This window comes from Solanum lycopersicum, chromosome 9, assembly GCF_036512215.1.
Source record: "Solanum lycopersicum chromosome 9, SLM_r2.1".
Lineage (NCBI taxonomy): Eukaryota > Viridiplantae > Streptophyta > Magnoliopsida > Solanales > Solanaceae > Solanum > Solanum lycopersicum.
The window spans coordinates 19,075,648-19,087,614 of NC_090808.1; positions in this window are offsets into that span (position 1 = coordinate 19,075,648).

Sequence of the window (11,967 nt, forward strand, 5' to 3'; positions counted from 1 at the left end):
GATGAGAAATCTAGAGAGAGAAAGAGAAAACCCAATATTTCGTGGTAACACCCCGTGAGTAAACTTCCACGGCGGTGAGGTATATTTATATTAATAAATCAGAGTATTTTTTGTTACAGAGAATAAATAGAGAATAAATAGGAAATCCTAAAATAGAGAATAAATAGGAAAGCCTAAAATTAATCAGGCTACACGACCTAACACCTTGTACTTGTATAAGTTTGTATTATTGACTCTTATACTTAATCGTTTATCAGCTAAACCCCCAAACCTATTGAAATTTGATATTTTAAACCCTTTTTTTGACATGTGATCCTATGTGACTTTTTTTTCAAAGTGTGTGTGATACACATATTTCAAGAGCATGAGACCTTCAAAAAAGTCGAAAATGTCAAGTTTTGACCTAATTAAGAGCATCTTCTACTCCATTTATTCATTTACCATTATTGGACAAGAAAAGAAGCTTTGGGGGGACGAGGGACTTTTATACTTATCTCCAAATTCTTTATCTCCATTTTTTCAACTGTTTCAAGTTGTCTTTCATCTTCTACAAAGGACTCGTTATTTCTTGAATAAATTCAATCTTTATTAATCTACAAAGAATTTCTAGAAATAACAAATTTCTTTCCTTGGTCCAAAAAAATAAATAGACTTATCGATTCTATTCTTCAACAAATATTTGGCTTCCTCCTAACATAACATCGTCGGAGCTATCAACAACACCAATTTCTACAAATCGTCAGGATACAAAATCATAAGACACTAAAAAGTTAAATTGATCTAAAATTAAAAAGAAGGAAAGAAAAAAAAAAGAAACATGGAGGATGAGTGAATAAAGAGAATCTAAGGGTTGAGTAATTTGAACGAGTAGTAAGATCTAGGGTTTTGGAGTGAGTATCGTAGCCGTTTGGCGCCATCACTACTTTTTCAAAATCGAATGTGATGAAGTCGCCCTCTCTATCTTCGAGTGGTAGATCCAACACCACATTGCAGTGTATGAACAATTTTATTATTACTGTGTTTTACTGAGAAAACCTTTGAAATGAGAAAGGAGGAAGGAGAGAAATTAGGAAGATAATTGGAAAAAGAGAAAGTTTTTTCAAATAAAATTTTGGGCTTTAACTTAATTTTACCATTTTATTTTCCACATGGCAGTTAAAAATGAAGTGGAATTTGACATGTAGGAAGTGTATTGCACGCACTATCCACCATGAAAGAAAAGGATTTAAAATACTAAATTTCAATGAGCTCAAGGATTCAGTTGGTAAATGATTAAGTAAAAGGTGTTGGGCTATTGCCCATGTTCCTTCCAAATGACCATGACCTAATCCTACTTGAAAAAGCATTGGAATTATTTTCTTTATTTGGTTTCCAATTCTATTAGGAAAAGGATTGGAATTGTAATCCTATTTGTAGTTGGTTTTGGCTTTGTAAGGAAAATCACAACTCTATAAATAGAGGATGGTCTTGAGAGAATAATTAATTGCTCATTGGTATTGTCTTTGAAAGACATTAGAACATAAGAGAGGTTTTTGAGAGAGCTTTAGACAAGAGAAAAGAGAGAAAGAGAAGAGTTCTTTTGCTGCAGTCTTTTTCTTCGACCAGCAACGTTCAGATCGTGTTTTTCGATTAACTAACCATTGGATCGGGATGAAATTTGGACTGAGTGTTCCTGACATCTTGGTGGTTTATTTGAACAGTGGAGACCGGATTTGGAGGTCAGCAAGATACTATTTTAGGTACCGAACAGAAGCTGGGTTTGGGTGGTGTTTCTTTCTATTTATCTTTTGTTGGTGTAGCTATTGTTTGTTCTCTTTTGGCACTTGTTGTGTAGTTATTAGAAGAATATTTTTGATCCTCTTATTGGTATAGTAAAGCAATTCGGATCTTGTCAATCCCGTGGTGGTTACCTTCGGTTTGAAGGGTTTTTCCACGTTTAACTTGGTGTTCTTTATTGTTAGTTTTGCGGTTTCATGTTTTCATCAGAACAACTGGTATCAGAGCTAAGGTTATCTATATGGAGGAGAATATGAGCAAGATGGTATGTCTAAATGGAAGAAACTACAACATATGGAAAATCAAGATGAAAGATCTATTGTTCGTGAAGAATATGCATCTTTTGGTTTTTTCTGCTCATAAACCCGAGAATGTGACCGATGAAAATTGAGAATTTGAGCACCAACAAGTATGTGGATATATAAGACAATGGGTTGAAGATAATGTTCGCAACCATATTGTGAATGAGACACATGCTAGAACATTGTAGGAAAAGTTGGAGACACTTTACGCTTCAAAATCTGGCAATAACAAGTTGTTCTTGTCAAAGCAATTGATGACCTTTAAATACAAGGAGGGAAGTCCTATTCTTGATCATATAAATGATTTTAATGGTATTCTTGATCAGCTATTAGGAATGGGTGTTAATTTTGAAGATGAAATACAAGGACTTTGGCTTCTTAATCCTCTACCAAATTCTTGGGAAACTCTTCGGTTCTTTAACAAATTCTGCCACTGGTGGAAAGGTGACTATGGAATATGCAAAGAGTGGTGTGTTGAATGAAGATGTTAGAAGAAAATCTCAAGACACATCTTCACATTCAGATGTTCTATATACAGAAGATCGAGGGAGACATAAGACAAGAGATCCGAGGAGTAGAGGTAAAAGTGGAAGCAAGTCAAAATTCAAGAATCCAAATATTGTATGTTATCATTGTGGAAAGAAATGACATATTAAAAGATTTTGTAAACAATTGAAGCAAGATCTTAAAGAAGGGAAGAAGGAAGAAAACAATGAAAATAATGTTATTGTTGTTGTCCAAGATGACCTTATCTGCGCTTGTAATAAAGACGTCATAAATTTTGTATCTCAAGATACAAGTTGGATAGTAGATTCTTGAGCTACATCACATGTCACACCAAGAAAAGACTTCTTTTCATCTTATACTTCTATTAACTCTGAGGTGTTAAAGATGATTAATGCTGGTGAGGTTAATATGTTTGGTGTTGGCACTGTTTGTTTGAAAACCAATACCGATTCAACGTTGGTCCTTCAGAATGTCAAGCTTGCTCCATACATTTCCTTAAATTTGATCTCTGTAGGATAACTAGATGATGATGGCTATCATAATGACTTGTGCAATAGCCAATGGAAGCTCACCAAAGACTCACTGATTTTAGCTCGAGGAAGAAAACATTCAAATTCATAGGTGACACAAGGATCAATTCTTGGTGACTCTATAAATTTGGTGGAGAGCGAGACTTTATCAGAATTGTGGCACAAGAGGCTTAGTAATATGAGCGAGAGGGGAATCACCTGTTTGGCTAAGAAGAATTCGCTTGCTGGTATGAAACAAACAAAGGTGAAAAGATGTGTTCATTGCTTAGTAGGTAAACAAAAAAGAGTTTCTTTTCACAGTCATCCTCCTTCAAGAAAGTCTGAGCTATTGGAGCTAGTACACTCAAATTTGTGTGGTCCTTTCAAAGTGAAGTCAAAAGGTGGTGCACTTTACTTTGCTACTTTCATTAATGATCATTCTCTCAAGATTTGGGTATATCCTTTAAAATCCAAAGATCAAGTGCTTGATGTGTTTAAACAGTTTCAAGCCTTATCTGAGAGACAAACGGGAAAGAAATTGAAATGTATTCGCACTGATAATGGTGGTGAGTATATTGGTCCTTTTTATAACTATTGCAAATCGCAAGGAATACGTCATCAGAAGACTCCTCCAAAGACTCCTCAATTAAATGGTTTGGCAGAGAGGATGAACAAAACATTAGTTGAGAGAGTAGATGTGTGCTTTCAGAGGCTAAACTTTCAAATTCTTTTTGGGCTGAAGCACTAAACACTGTTGCTTATGTTATCAATTTGTATCCTATTGTTGCTTTGGATGGTGATGTTCCAAACAGAGTTTGGTTTGATAAGGATGTTTCTTATGATCACTTGAAAGTGTTTGGGTGTAAAGCTTGTGTGCATGTTCCAAAAGATGAGAGGCCAAAATTGGATGTTAAAACTAAGCAATGTATCTTCATTGGTTATGGTAAAGATGAGTTTGGATATTGCTTTTATGATCCAATTGATAAGAAACTCATTAGAAGTTGTGATGTTGTGTTCTTTGAAGATCAAACTATTGAAGATATTGACAAGACTGAGAAACTAGATTCTTATACTGATGAGAGCTTAGTTGATGTTGATCCAATTCCTATTATTGATACATCTTATGCACATGAGGGAACCCAAGGTAATGATCAAGATAATAATGAGAGTGTAGAACATATAATTGTTCCTACTGATGATGTTGTGGTTGATAATCAACCAGCTCATGTTGGGATGACTGCTTCAGATGCTCCAGAAACCTCTTGTAAAAGATCTACTAGAGAAAAGAGAAGCTCAACACATTATTCTCCTAATGAGTATATCCTCTTGACTAACATGGGAGAACCTGAAGGTTATAATGAAGTCATTCTAGATACTCATATAGATAGGTGGGTAGAACCCATGGAAGACGAGATAGTCATTTCACGAGAATGGCACATATGAGCTAGTGGAGTTATCGAAAGGTAAGAAAGCTTTAACAAATAAATGGATATTTAGATTAAAGCAAGATCAACATACATTTGCACCTAAATACAAGTCTAGGTTAGTCGTCAAAGATTTTGGTCAAAGAAAGGGGATTGACTTTGATGAAATTTTCTCTCTTGTTGTGAAAATGTCCTCCATTCGTATGGTTTTAGCCTTAGCCGCAAGTCTAGATTTAGAGGTTGAGCAGATGGATGTCAAGACTGTCTTTGTTCATGGTGATTTAGACGAGGATATCTACATGGAGGAACTTGAAGGTTTTGTAGTTAATGGGAAAGAAAACCATGTTTGCAAATTGAGAAAGAGTTTGTATGGCTTGAAACAAGATCTAAGGCAGTGGTACTTAAAGTTTGAATCTGTCATTGAAAATCAGGGATACAAGAAAACTTCTTCAGATCATTGTGTATTCTTTTAGAAGTACCGTGATGCTGATTTTATTATCTTACTACTTTATGTGGATGATATGCTGATTGTTGACAAAAATAAATCTAGAATTGCAGTCCTGAAGAAAGAGTTAAGAAATTCATTTGCAATGAAGGACTTGGGGACAACAAAGAAGATCTTAGGCATACAAATCTATCGAGATAGACACAAGAAGAAGTTATCTCTATCCCAAAAGGAGTATATTGAGAAACTACTTCAAGAGGTTCAACATGACAAAGACAAAAGTGGTTAGTACACCTCTTGCTAAACACTTTAAGTTGAGTCCGACTCGAAGTCCATCGACTAATGAAGAGAAGAATGAGATGTTGAGTATTCCATATTCTTCTGTGGTTGGTAGTTTGATGTATGCTATGATTTGCATTAGACCAGATATTGCACATGCTGTTGGTACCGTTAGCATATTTCTTTCTGATCCTGGAAAAGAACATTGGGGTGCAGTGAAATGGATACTACGATATTTTAAGGGTACGTCAGATATGGAGTTGTGCTTTGGTAGTGGCAAGTCTGAACTAGTATGCTACACAGACTCTGATTTAGGAGGAAATCTTGACAATTCAAAATCCAATTCTGGCTATTTGATCACTTTTGGAGGGGGAGCTATTTCTTGGCAATCAAGACTTCAGAAGTGCATAGCTCTATCTACCACAGAAGCCGAATATACTGCCATTACTGAATGTGCCATGGAATTGCTTTGGATGAAGGAGTTTATCAAAGATCTTGATTTTGAACAATCAAGATTTGTCTTATTTTGTGATAATCAAAGTGCTATTTGTCTCACCAAGCACTCTACCTCTCATTCTAAGTCCAAGCATATTAGTAGAAAATATCATTGGATTAGAAAGTCCCTAAAAGAGAAATTATTTGAGGTTGAGAAGATACACACTGATGATAATCCTTCAAATATGCTTACGAAAGTGGTGATCATAGATAAGCATGAGTTTTGTAGAAGTGCGGCAGGCATGAAGCCTGCCAAGAGATCCTCCACTTGAAGTCCATTTGGCCCTTGGCTGGAGGGGGAGTTTGTTGGGCTATTGCCCATGTTCCATCCAAAGGCCCATGGCCTAATCCTACTTGAAAAAGGATTGGAATTATTCCCTTTATTTGGTTTCCAATTCTATTAGGAAAAAGATTGGAATTGTAATCCTATTTGTAGTTGGTTTTGGCTTTGTAAGGAAAAGCACAACTCTATAAATAGAGGATGGTCTTGAGAGAATAATTAATTGATCATTGGTATTGTCTTTGAAAGACATTAGAACATAAGAGAGGTTTTTGAGAGAGCTTTCAACAAGAGAAAAGAGAGAAAGAACAGGGTTCTTTTGCTGCAGTCTTTTTCTCCGACCAGCAACGTTCAGATCGTGTTTACCAATTACTAACCGATGGATCGGTCTGAAATTTGTACTGAGTGTTCCTGACATCTTGGTGGATTATTTGAACGGTGGAGATCGGATTTGGAGGTCAGAAATATCCTATTTTAGGTCCAAACAGAAGCTGAGTTTGAGTGGTGTTTCTTTCAATTTATCTTTTGTTGGTGTAGCTATTGTTTGTTCTCTTTTGGCACTCGTTGTGTAGTCATTAGAAGAATCTTTGTAACCCCTTTATTGGTATAGTTAAGCAATTCGGATCTTTTCGATCCCGTGGTGGTTACCTTCGATTTGAAGGGTTTTTCCACGTTTAACTTGGTGTTCTTTATTGTTAGATTTTTGGTTTCATCTTTTCGTCACAACAAAAGAGTCCATAATACAGACGCACACAAGTATAATGGCTTATCAAACCATTCAGCCTAATATAAAAGAAAAGGCACATACATTTTTGTTATTTTAAACTAGTGCATTCCTCTTAGTTGTGTTAGTGATATGGGAAAACTTACCTGCACTGGGTATATACACCCACTGTAGTTAAACTAAACAAAGAAGACAAGTTAATATTCATTAAATATTTCTTGAAAATAACTACTATTGAAAGAGTTGGGGTTATTGACAACTTCTTCTTTATTTTTCTTGAGTATTGTAATTAGGGTTACTATCAAATTATTATTCTTTTTTCCCTCCACATCTTAACGTTTGTATGGTTGCGACTCACCCTTGTTCTTACCCTTTAGTATCATTGATTCTCCAGATTAAAGAGGAGCCTACACATATTAGGTTAGTCAATTTTCTATCTATCTAAGAACATATGTATATTGGAAGAATAATTGAGAACAATGCTTGTCATGTTGAAAACAAAACACTCATCTTTTTGCTTGTGCATATTGAATTAAACGTGTAGTATTTAGTTATATAGAGTCTATACTCTCTAAATTCTTTTAATTATTAGTTTGGCCTTTTAGTATCTATTTACATGAACCCGGGTGAATTTGATTATAGATTTATATATTTTTGTTTTTTTGTGTGTGGTTAAACATGTTACAAATACTTGATTTCTTCTTCTTTTGTAATAAAACGGAAGTCAACTTTTGAGAAGTCGCATAATGTTGAAAATCATGAAGATTTAGTAGGAGATACTAAAATTGATGAAGAGGAGAAAAGTACTAATAGCTTCATAATCGAATTTGAAGAGAAAATGAAAACTCAGATTGTTAAGGACGAGGAAAAAGCTTATAAAATATATTGTCAATATGCACACTCCAAAGTTTTAGCATAAGAAAAGATAAACAATATTAGTTGACGAATAAATTTCAAATAATTAGTTTAACTGTTAGTTAATGGGCCAAATTTAATATATATTAAATAGGACAACTTTCATATATAGCAAACATAAAATTTATATGTGTATGCTATATCAAAGTTTGCATAAATTGACTACATAGCAAACATATAAATGTATAATTCGCTATACATATACAATTGAAGCGAATTGTAGAAAAAGAGAAAGAGACTTGGACAGAGAATTGTATAAAAACAAAGTGTATAAAATGAATTGGATAATTGTAAGTGTATAGAACGATTAGATACAGTTTGAATTTGTATAAAATGAGAAAGAGAGAAAGACAAAAGAGACTTGGGCGGGGAATATACAATTGAATCGAATTGTATAAAGCGAGATATAGAGAAATTATATACAATTTGAATTTGTATAAAACGAGAAAGAAAGAAAGACAAAAGAAACTGGGCAAAGGAGTATTTTTATCGTATAATTATAAGTGTATAGGACGAAAATATATGTATTTGCACGTGTATATACAATTTTTCTCTCGCTTTATACAAACAGAAACACAATTTATACATTTCGCTTCTGTTTGTATAAGCCAGAGAGGTGATGGTGGCGAGCAAGACTAGGGAGAGTGGCGAGCGAGATCTGAAAGAGGGGAGAGAGAGGAACAAAACATATGTATTTATACAAATTCCTCCGCTTTATACAAATAGAAACATATTTTATACACTTGTGTTTGTATAAAAGTGAGAGGAAGCGAGCAAGAGATGGAGCGAAAGAGGAGAGTGGCGAGCAAAAGTTTGAGGAGATTGACAAACAGTTTAGTACAGGACACAATTAAATCAAAAGAATAATTATTGCAATTAATTTTGATTTATTAGTTTGCTATTAAATATAATTTTCCATTATATACCCCATGTCTTGTGGACCTGTTCAAAATGGAAAAAATTGATAGAGTTGAGTGTCGACTCTTTCAGATCATAACAACACTATAAAATATCAATATTACTTCGTGCGGCGGCGTCAAGAGAATTAGCATCAATGCTTCAGGTAAGAACTTAGCGAAAGCTCAAATATGAGGCATATCCTCGGTATAAAATATTGTAATGTTGTAAGTGTTTGGTTATGTAAGGTTAGAGCACAATATATGATAGATCATTTATGACCATGATGATGATTCAATTATTAATTTAAGCATAAAATGGCGAGGTGCAAAATTCCGACGGAAATTGCTACATGTAATGTGTTTTAGCTATATGTTTATGAATTATTAATTAATAAATAAGTTAGCTACTAGATTAGCTACTGCCTAATTTCCATATTTATCTTTTTAAACTTGAAGTTATACTGGAATTTTTTATAGTGAAAAGTACGCGGATAAGCAAATTTATACTATTTAATTACTCATTATAGTTATAGTTTGTTATAATTATCATTCGCAACTAACATTATACATTAATTACGTGTGTTAACTTCAACTTTGTATAATTAGTCATGTTTGTATCTGTATAATTCGCCAGGATATACAAATAAATATGTATAATATACAATTTTTAGCCTATATACATATACAATTCACCTCTCTCCCACTCTCTGTCCTCTCTCGCTCGCCTCTATCCTCATTCTCTCAATCCGCTTGTATCTCTCCTCCTTCTCCCAATCTCACTTGCCATTCATGTATAATATACAATTATATACATATAAAATTCACCTCTCTATCACTCTCTGCCCTCTCTCGCTCGCCTCTATCGATCTAGCTCGCCTCTCTCCTCTCTCTCCCAGTCTCGCTCCCCTCTCTCCTCCCTCTCCCAATCTCTCTTGCCATATATACAATTACGCATGTATTCTATACAATTATCTAACCAATATACATATACAATTCACGTTTCTCCCACTTTTTCCCCCTCTCCTCTCTCTCTCTCTGTCTCGCTCGCCTCTCTCCTCCAAATAACATATGGCTATAAATTATAATTATCAAACTATAACTATAGGGAGTAATTAATTATTTTTAAGTGTTATATGTGAAAGTTTTCCAATCATAATCCATACCATATAGAAAAGGAAACTTTCACATATAACACTTAAAAAGAATTAATTACTATCTATAGCTATAATTTGATAATTACAATTTACAGCTACATGTTATTTGGAAATGATACAAAATTGTCCTCAATCCACCTATTGGTTCCAAAATACCCTTCCCACCCATCTATTGGGTCCAAAATACCCTTGTCATCCACATTTTGGTTCAAAATTGACCACTTATTTAACGGTTTTATATTTAAACTATTTAAATATTTTTTAAAATACGTGGCGCTCAAATATTTGTTATAATTTAACTAATTAGTATAATTTATAAATCAATCTACTACCCACCTATTACTAATTAAATGTCTCTAAATTAATAAACTCATCATATTATTAATGCAAGCTATAGAGGTAAATTATCATACATTCAAGTGGCTAAATAAAAATCACCCATAAACTTAATAGTTTGACTATGTTCATCTTAATTATTCTTATGTCTCAATTATGTGATGTTACTGAATAGGTAATTTTTTTTCAAAATAATATATTAAAGTTTTAAAACAAATCATAAATATTTATAAAATTATATTTAAAAAAAGTGCATGAATTAATTTGGGATGTATTACTTATGTACCTTTAATCATAAATTTCTAATTCAATTTTGAAAGAAAGTGTCCTCCTAAATAAGCGGCTCAACCTAAATTTAATTGGGGCTTCGATTCGGATCGAATTATTTGGATGTCATTCTCAGGTATCTATAGTTTCATCGTGTTTTAGAAGTGTTCATGATGATTTTGATATTATAATTGGATTATTAATTGGGTACTGGGTAGTGAGTTGGTTTATAAATTATAACCAATAGTTGAATGCCAAGTATTTTAAAAAATATTTAAAGAGATTAATTTTAAAACAATTAAAAAGTGGTCAATTTTGAACTCAAAAGTGGATGACAAGGGTATTTTGGAGCCAATAGGTGGTTGAAAATGGCATTTTGGAGCCAATAGGTGGATGCTTGTTAATTTTGTATCATTTTCAATACTTCAAGGGTATTTTAGGCCCTTTTTCGATTATTAATTAATAAATAGGTTAGCTACTAGATTAGCTACTGCCTAATTTCCATATTTATCTTTTTAAACTTGAAGCTATGCTGGAATTTTTATAGTGAAAAATACTCGGATAAGCAAACTTATACTATTTAATTACTCATTATAGTTATAGTTTGTTATAATTATCACTCGCAACTAACACTAAGACTGGTCAACGGACCGGAATCGGGTCACCGGACCGGAATGAACTGGTACCGGATCGGACCGGAATCCGTTGACCAGAATTTTGACCGGTACCGGGATGAACCGGACCGGAATTACCGGGATGGTTCATCGGTTCCGTCCCGTTCCACTACATATCGGGACGGAACTGGAATGAACCAGAAAGGACCGGGATGGAACGGGACGGGATTAACGGGATGATATTTTTTGAAATTACGAAAATATAATTATTTTTTTTATTTTTAAGTATAAATTAATAGTTTTTAAATTTATACTATAATTTTTAACTTAAGTTTATTTTAAAGATATTTTATTAATTTTTTTGTTATTGTTAAGTTTGCAAGTAATCTAATAAAGTTTTCAAAATTTAAATCTTTTGAAGTTTATACTTTATAAGTTATTACTTATATTCATTAATATTTATTTTATAAGTTATATTTATAACTTGTATCTTGTAAATATTAAATAAATAAAATTTGTAATTTTAAAAAAGTAAATCAAAATAAGGATAAAACAATTACAAAAATTAAAAAATATCAATTTAATTTATTTAAATTTGTAACAAATTACAATTTCAATTTACAACTATTAATAGAGTACATAGCTTACGCAGCCACCTTCTAGGAAGGGTTCTGTTTCAACTATGTCTCGAATGTAATACTAATAGTTGTATAGTCCCGTAAATCCTCTTTCTAACTCAGCTATGGACTGATTGTGATCAACTTCTGGTCTTGGTAAAGCTCGTTGACGATCTTGAATTTCGATGCCATCATCACTACCACATCCAATAGCTGAATCTATGAAAAGTTCAAATTGACTATCTAACTTTGGAAGTCCTTGATTTCTACGCTCAGCATTTATCCAGTCTCTAAATAACACTGATATCTCCAGGCTGTCTTCTGCTAACGAATATTTGTGGTCTCCAATTTGAAATCTTGCCGCACTGAAAGCTGCCTCCGAAGCTACTAATGATCCTTGAATTGCAAGCACATCCTTCACCAT